Here is a 9564-nt window from a genome sequence, read left to right as displayed (position 1 = left end):
GTTTATGTAGGTACATCTATGTAGGTACGAGTCTCTGTGATAGTTGTGAGGTTGTGTCTGGTATACGTCAATTATGACGTTATCATGTAGAGTTACGATAGCAGTCAAATTTACACATTTTAATAGTACATTCTTTTCCTTGAGTTTTCAATAAGTTATGTATCCATGAAATACCAAAAACGTTGTGGTTTTTCTGTAAGTAATTACCATGGCACAGCTTATTTTTTTACGACGCCTCGCTGGATCTTGAATGTATCACTCAGTCGCACATTTCAGTGGATTCTACTCGACGTGGTGCCGAGTTTTTTATGGACTACTTCTCTTTGTATTCATAATTAATCCGGCAAAGTAAGTGGGATCAAAGCGATAAAATATTAATCTAACAGATCTACTCACATCTACAGTACCAGGTAAGAAGGTACATACTGTAAATATACATGCAAATTGATAGTTGGTAACGTCGAACAAGTACATAGTGACGGACTCTACGCTGCACAGTGGACACGTTCCAACTGGTAATTCCAAATTGGAATCTGTACATTTAAAGTAAATAATATGATGACGTCATTAAGCGTCTTACTGTAAATCTCATCTTGTTCATTTTGTTGACGAATTGTGGCATGTCAGTCAAACAGGACCAGCTCACTCTTTGGGTGGGAGTTGTTCGGTTTTCCGATTTGGATGAAATTGAAAACGCAAGATCCTTTTGACATGCCAGTTTAAATGACACCTCAACCATGTTTGTAACGCATGCATTATTGTGATCCAGATGGTTTTAGCCGGGTTGGACATATTTCAGCGTGAAATGCATTGGACCGCGTCTGTGATATCGATCAAATTTGGTTGTTTTTTCTCGCTCATTTGTGCTCTGTATGTGGATCGATTTGGAAGAAGTTTCCAAATGAAACACACAGTGTTTGTGACAAAGCGGTTCAAACAAGACGTACACTGTTTCCCTAGGTTTGGCCAATTTTGTGGTCCAGATAGTTTTAGATTTCAAAATTTAGAGAATTTTATTCCCATACGGGTCCAGCCCTAATGATAAAAACAACAACAAATATAGCTGCAGGCAGCAATACGCGGGGTCCAGGGTTGGGTCCAGGGGCCCTTTGTTAATTGTGACCGCAGTTCAGTTGAAGTTCATTTACTCCGGCCTGGTTACAGTGTTAGTCTATGATGGGTTTCCACTGTCGCAACATAACATTGCCGGACTGTAATATGATAAGTGTAAGTGACACATATCTCATCATCTATTTGAGCATACATAAGTGCATTTGCCATTTCAAACAATTGTTCTTTCTTCTTCGCGACATCTCGATAGTTCAGGATTCCACATTACTGAAGCAGTAATGCCAACCCAAACTACTCAAAGTTTATTCATGTTGCGCGTGCCGCGTGTCCGAAGGTAATCAAAGGTTGAGATAATCAAAGGTAACAACCAACTATGATTCAGGAAGACTAGATAATTACGATCTCAGGAAATTCTCTAAATTCTGAATTCAATTATTTTGGGGGATATTAGATTTTAATTGCTGCGCTTTGCCATCTTAAGCGGTGACGCGCTTGTCTGTGACCAATCACAAGTCTGCAGCGCCATCACTTGACCGTTGCGGAAATGAGAAACGACGGTGTGTCGGAAAGGCAAGAATACGGATCTTATTCATTCATATCCGTGGGTTCCTCGGTTCCATGAGTTTCTCATCGCAAATGACAGCGCCCTAAAGAAGCAGTTACCGTCACCTTAATAGCTTTTCTTTCACAAGTGTCACCCATTACAATTGCCTTATGTATGTGACTGCTCTTATTCGAATGAATGATATTACATTTTAAGCAAGGTTGTTTTTGTTCAGACACTGTCAAAAGAAGGAATTGAAAACTTGCATTTTTCGACTTTTTGACTACAGTAACATCAGATATATTCCAATTTGTTACATGGCTAATTCAATCAGCATCACATGACAAAGATTGTGACTTTTCACATCGGCCTTTGGAATCCATGGGGTGGTGTGGTTGTCTTTGGCAGACTTCTTTGTTACTGGATGCTGCACAGTATTCACTCACGTGCTGCTGTCGTTTTGTGTCAATAATATCCACAGTTTAGTCCACAGATTTGAAAATAGTTGTCGACTTTCACTGAATGAATGCGATGCATCACAAAAATGCCCGTAAACAGTGCCAATGTTCTTGTAGTAAGCTACAGAGCTGCTGGGTGAGTCAAAATTGCGGATGCCCAACTCTGCCGTGTCCGTGTGAACCGTCAACTTCACGACACGATACCTGCCTTATAATTGCACGTGTATTTCCAGAAATTGTTAATAAGCAGGCATCACCATTTACCAGTGGTCTCTGAATTGCTTTACCAATTGCCATGGATATATTCTGGAATGCAAAGTCATAGTAGTCAACACCAATATTTCCAGTAAACGCCTCAGCATTACGTTCATTTGAATGTTGTATTACAGAATGTTTCCTGGGCAATTCTGGTACAGGCAATACAATTCTTAATACAATTCAATTCCTAAAACATTGTCTTTTATTCTACCCAACCCGGTATCACGTGTTTTCGTGCTCATAGTCAGGAAAATGAATCTTTTGAATCGAGCACGATTGTCCGACTATTTTTGTGTTTTCCACATAACGAATTTTAAACCTGTTCATTTGAATGGGGAGATTTTCTTCCGTTTTAGAGCGGGCGGTGCGGGACGGAGGGGGGCCGGGGGGGGGTGGATGTTTAAAATTTTAAATACATTTAACGTTTAAATTCCGTTCTGACAAGCACAAAATAAAAGTGCGATACTGGTTTTCTTTTTTTCTCTGAATGATCTATTAAATTCAAAATTGGGTGAGAATATGTATATAGAGTAGGGTCATAATCTCAGTATTCATTTCATTCATAGATCCAATTTAATGGATATAAATGTCAGCGTCCTTCTGTGTAGCATTAAAAAAGTCGGACAATCGTGCTCCGGGGACATTCAATTAAATAGATTAATTTTGGTGACTGTGAGCACGAAATTGAAATCGAGCGTCAAGGTCACTTGCTGTCCATGTCAAGACATATTGGGTCTTGCACTTCAACAGGTATATTTAAAGGAACTTTTTGTCAGAGATTTTACAGCAACTTCTGGAGGCATAATTCTAGTCGTACTTTCCAGAGTTTTTTGCAGTCCTTGTTTGAGAGTTTGTTGTTGTTTTTTTCAAAAATTTTGTTCAAAGGTTTCAGAGAGTAAATCAGTCTTTTTTTTTTTTTTTTTTTTTTAAGAGGAGAGCGGCTGACCTCTAAAGCAGCACGCCTGCCCACCGCTTCTTTACTGCCTCGGAATTTCAGTTTCTTTGAGGCATCTGCAAAATAATGAAATTATAATAGAACAAATACACAATAAATACGTGTTCCTTATTTCTTATGGTTATTGTTGCAACTAACTACAATACAGGAAGATTGCATATATATATTGTCTATAAATTTTGAAGATGACGTTATTGGGTTAAAATTTTTTAGACCTAACTCTTGTGCGTGTCAGCTGTCCTCAGAAGCGTATATGATTATGACGTCTAATACGCTGCGATTTATTAGTCCAATTGTCTTCTTGTAATATTTAACCAAATCATTTTCAAACTTAATAAAGGTTAATAGAAATAAAGTAATACTGTGTAATGTCGTTAGGTTTATCTTACAACCAACTACAATTCAGGAAGACTGTAGAAATATAGATCAAATCTATATATTCTGAAGGCATTTCTTTTGTGTTTTTTGTTATTTATAACTCACCCTGGTGCGTGTCGGGTTAGTAATAAATTAACCGCCCCTGATGTATGGAACGCAATGGAATGAAAGCGTGCATAGTGGGGACACCTTCTCCGTGAGTGTAATATCTTTCAATGTTTAACCAATGAATACTGTTTCGGCCAGAATTTGCCGGTGCTATAAAAGTCACCTCTAAGTTGTGAGATATACATATTAAACCTCCTCAAAAAGTAATTATTTAAAATGATCATGTCACTGACTATCATCACAATCTTGATATTTCCGTATTTTTGTCCAGATCGTACAGGTTTCCCTCGATATTACACCACTCGTTTTTTTATGTTTCCATGCCATCGGCATCGCCTCCCTCTTTCAACCTGTGTGTTTTCTTCTTCTTCATCAGAGGCTTTTTGACACGTCCTCCTCTATTTCGCTGTCATCATCACTGTCCAAGATTAGAGCGAGGGCTTCATTGACCTAGAATCTTCTGCTCATGCTCCTCTGCTGACAACTGCTTCTGAGTAACTAGGGGAGTAACTGGTGAGTGAAACCTTTATACGTCAGTGCGGTGCCACCCCCCCCCCTCACACAGCCGAAGAGTCCATTCCCACAACGTACTCTAGATCTGCACCTGTTTCATGCTATGACTGTGAAGCACTGGTGAGGTTTTTAAGATCAATGTACATAGTACCTTTCCTTCAAACGAAAGGAAATGGTCTTAATGTGGGTGGTGAGAGCGGTGTGCGTGTGCGTGCGTGGCTGTGTGTGTGTGTGTAGGGTGAGAGAGAGAGAGAGAGAGAGAGAGAGAGAGAGAGAAAGAGGATTATTTACACTAACTCATAAAGGCTTATTCTCCTTTGCGGCCAAAACGGACCAAAGCATCAAAACGAGGTGCAACGCGCTGATAGACATAAACAAGAACAGCAAGATGTTAATATTCCGTGTAGAAGTTCATGACGCCAAATTAGAGGAAGTCACCTGGCCTCTGGCTGAGACAAGTATCTCAAACACTCTCAAACACCTACATTCGGGTCAAATCTGCCCAACTAATACAAGGGCTAGACTAGATGTCTTCAGGGGTCTTCACGGGTCTACCTGGGTTTGGGTCCACATTTTACTACGGCCAATTGGGTTCGGGTCCGGTCACATTATATCGCCTCAGGCCGAGAGGGAGGTATAGAAGGGATGGATTTTGAGACCTCAGTTCTATGCAGTTCTAGACCTTCTTTACACCTTAACATCTACAGCTCTAGGCCATCTTTTCACCCTCAGTTCTATTGGGTTCTAGACCTTCTTTCCATCCATAGTTCTATAATTCTTGACCTTCTTTCGACCCTCAGTTCTGTAGTTGTAGACCTTCTTTCCACCCTCAGTTCTGGAGGGTTCTAGACCTTCTTTCCACCCTCAGTTCCATAGGGTTCTAGACCATCTTTCCACCCTCAGTTCTGGAGGGTTCGAGACCATCTTCCCACCCTGATTCCTAAACAGTTCTAGACCATCTGTCCACCCTCAGCTCTCTACCGTTCTTGCAGTCAACCTCTCTTCCTTACACCGTGCCATCCTTCCCCTCTGCTCTCGCCTGGTCGCACAGAACTAGTCTGTTTTGTGCCGTAGAGTTTTGCGGTGGAGGTCAAAGAAGAGGACGGCTGGCTGGCTGGTGGTGCGGGGGAGGGAACGGGAGCGAGCAGAGTGGATGGCGGGCTGGTCGGCCGGTCAGGTGCAGCGCCACCAGTGATCATTAGGGTTACAGCTGCCCGGGCCAGATTGTGCGCTGCCTGCACCAGGCGAGATGTTTTGCCCAGGGAGAGGAGCGAGCATCTGTCTGTCCCTCCCCGTAGACAGCAAACCTCCTCCCAGCCTGTCCAACTCAACCCAACTGGTAACAAGGTCACCCAACTCTCACTTTCTCTCTCTCTCTCTTTCTCTCTCTCTCTCTCTCACTCTCACTCTCTCACTCACTCATGTGTACACACACACACACCATCAAGTACACTGTGTACTTTCCTGTTTCCTTTACTTCATTTCCCCTCATGCAGTATGGGCTCTATCTCCCTCATTGCTGATAGAAATACTAAGACCTTTTACTTGAGTTAAAGTATGAAACTACTCCTGTAGTAGTTCCACTTTGATATTTTTATTTAAAAGTATTTAAAAGTATTGAAGTACTTGTACTTCAACACTAAAATTATTAAAAGTAAAAGTACTTGTGATATCCAATGTACTGACATAAAAGAGCCTAAACTACAGCATAAAGTACTACTGTACCTTTTTTTCTGCAGATGAGCGTTTTCTCATGCGTATCCTGATTACAATATATATATATATATATATACTGTATATATACTGTACATATACTATCAGAATATGAAGAAAAATTGTATATGAATCATCATAACCTTTATTTCTACAGCACTTTTCACAAACAACCTCCAATTCAAAATTCTTCACATTAATATAAGGCAAAAAAATATTAATGAAAAACATAAAAATACAATAAAAAAATAAATAAAACCATTCAGTGATTAGGTATGAAGACCCGCATTTGGATTTTATCCTATTTTTTTATTTTATCCCCATTTGACCCAAATGGAGCAGTGGAGTAAAAGTCGGAGATCTCAGAAACTTAAATCAGTACAGACACTTTGAAATTGTACTCAAGAACAGCAACAAAGTACTTGCACTCTACTTTCCAGCGTTGGAAACCAGCACATAAGAGTGACCTGACGGATCTCAACTATTATGTGGGTGAACTTTCAGTGCATGTAACATGTCAGAAGCTTTTCCTATTCAAATTCTGAATTGAGACTTTCACGCTTTATCAGTGCCCAACGTTAATTACATAGCTTGATGCTCGTTGATAAATGGACACTTTCATCAGAGGAAAATAATTGGCTCTGAGCACTTGAGCGCCCATTTTTCACAGCTTCTTGCAACCATTTATTCTTTTCATCTGATCAAACCAGGGCAAAATTATAATTATGCAGAAAGCCCAAAGGGACATTTTCTTTTTTTTGGGGGTTTGGATGGTATGTGAACTGACATGAAATTAACCAAAGTACTGCAAAAACCCATTGGTAACTCAAGGTTACATTTCTATATAGATATGCTAAAATGCCTGCTTAAGATAAAAAGTGAATCACATTTATCTCTCTTAGCAACTGTTATTGCTGCAGCTAATTCTTCCTCAAACTTCCGAATTTCCAAACACTAAAATTCCTTTTTTCCTTTTGTCGCTTTCATTTTTGGATACCTGTGGTCAAAGGTCAAATATAGAAATTCCTATAGGTTGAACAGTTCACTACGGACCTCACACACCTTTTAATATTCTATTATCTATTTTCCTATTCTTATCTTAAAGAGAATATTGGAAGATAAAAAAAAAAAAATGTTTTCTTATTGAATATATAATCTGTGAAATTAATAAACTGACTCCCCCTCAGGGCTCCTTTTATGATGAGTGGAAACACCCATCGAGGGCCGATGAATGAAGGCGGCAAATTGGACGGCGAGAGAAAGCAGCGCTCTGTGAGCCGTCAAGGTGAGTTTTCCAACAATTTAATGGCTTAAGAAGTATGGGTGTTACTTAGGGCCTCCAGCAGTACAACTCAGCACCACCTTTTAATATATCAGCATCATAAAACTACATACTTTATATCCAAAGATAACATTGTCCATTATTAATGCTTTTTGGATTAATTCAACATTATGGGGAAAGCAAAGTTTATTGTTTACTCTCTGAGCCACTTCAGTTATTGTTCTTTCACCAGATTGTGAAAGGAAAAGCGATTTATTTCATTTTGGTTATTCAAACTGCTGCTATTATTCCAGCACAGACTCTCTAATCTCAGCTTTGTGTATGAACAAACAACCTGATTGTATTAGAGGAAAAAATACAAATCTCAACAGGCTAAAAATAACACACTGTACTGTATGTCCTCTGTTGTCAATCAAATACAACAACATCCCCCGTGAGGCCAGCACACAGTTCATGGAAAAGGTTTGAAAACACGACACAGACAAACAGCATTTCAACACCGAGGTTGGAAATGATTCCTTTAATGCAGAGGGCAGGTCCCAAATATCAACACATTTACCGGTTAATGTTTTCATTTTCTATCTATCTATCTATCTATCTATCTATCTATCTATCTATCTATCTATCTATCTATCTATCTATCTATCTATCTATCTATCTATCTATCTATCTATCTATCTATCTATCTATCTATCTATCTATCTATCTATCTATCTATCTATCTATCTATCTATCTATCTATCTATCTATCTATCTCTCTCTCTATCTATCTATCTATCTATCTATCTATCTATCTATCTATCTATCTATCTATCTCTCTATCCCCCTATCTAAATAACACATACATGTATGGATTCACTACATTTTCGAACAAATAGTCAAATCCAGCATCACTCCGTCTGGCCGTGCGAGGGTTAAACAGCAGTGAAAGCTCCAGTTCATTTCAGGGCTTCCGCTGCGGTCGGCCGTCGGGCCAGGAGCCGGCGGAAAGAGGCTGAAACAGGTGTGACACCAACTTTCTGCCTCACAGGAGACGATAAAGCCCTTGGTCAAGGGCACAGCACCTGGGCCATTGTTTAATCGCACAAAATGGCTTTTAAGTGCAAATTTCCGCTTGGTCCTAAAGGAGACCTGGCCTCTGCACTTCTATTGCTCATCTGAACCAACATGTGCTGCGTGCTCATTTGAATAATGGGCAAAATGGAAATGAGGGGCCAGCTTTTTCAGCCCAAGACAAAAAGAAGAAAGAGAAAGGGGAGATAGACCAATGCCATTATGTTGAACTGCATCTGCACACTACAAAGGTGTGATATCTTGAGTCTAAATTGACCACTTTTCAGCGTTCTCCGAGCTTGTATTGAGGGCTCCAATTATAGAGCGAAGCCTCACAAAGGCTCTAAACGCTGATGAGTGCTGATGGAGATCTATTAAATACCACATGGACACACCGCTAAATAAAGATTTGTTTACCACATCATTCATGCAATGTGTTGCCATTACTATTGTTAAAAAAAATACTTTGTATGCACTTCTCCATCAGTTTAAGCTATGAGTATTTTTTTTTCTAATTCAAATTATTTAATGACCCAGCCACTGGTTATTAAGATGGCAGCAGCGTGCAGTCTGTCTGAGGGCTGGATTCTATGTGGGTTTGTTTTTTGGTGTTGCGCTAACATTACATCATGTGATTTCATATTTAATTTTGTTCTCAGAAGGAATCAGTGAACGGGGACTTGGATCTTGCCGCGTGAGTAAACTAGCAGTAATGCTGCTGATATACATAGAACCTTATCTAGAGCACCCAATGTTCAGAGGTGAAAGTTGTGGTCAATTATCACTGTTATACATTCAATTTTATTTAATTATTATTATTTTTAAACTGTCACGCATGCTTTAAAAAAAAATTCAATTTTTTCTTTTTTAAAGTGGTTATCTGCCTACCTATGCATGTTGTCCAAATGCAGGTTCAACTACAGCAAAGTAGGGGCACCACTGACTCACTGCCTTGCCCATAAGCATTTGAGCATGAAATATGATAACATTATATAAGATAAAGATGAATTGACTTTATGTCAGGGGGAAAGTTCAGGACAAGCATGGCGGCTGCTTGCTTCGAGACACCCCATTCAGTCAAAATACACCTGCAGTAAAATGCATTTTTATAGTCCCTTTTTATTTGTTATCACATTTACAAACTCTGGCCAACAAATTTCCATTTAAGAGGGAATTTAACAGCAGTTGAACCCATCTCTGCCCCACATACATAAGGGTCTCAGAGGTAAAA

This window comes from Zeus faber, assembly GCF_960531495.2.
Source record: "Zeus faber genome assembly, chromosome: 13".
Classification (NCBI taxonomy): domain Eukaryota; kingdom Metazoa; phylum Chordata; class Actinopteri; order Zeiformes; family Zeidae; genus Zeus; species Zeus faber.
Note: the sequence above shows the minus strand (reverse complement) of the source record.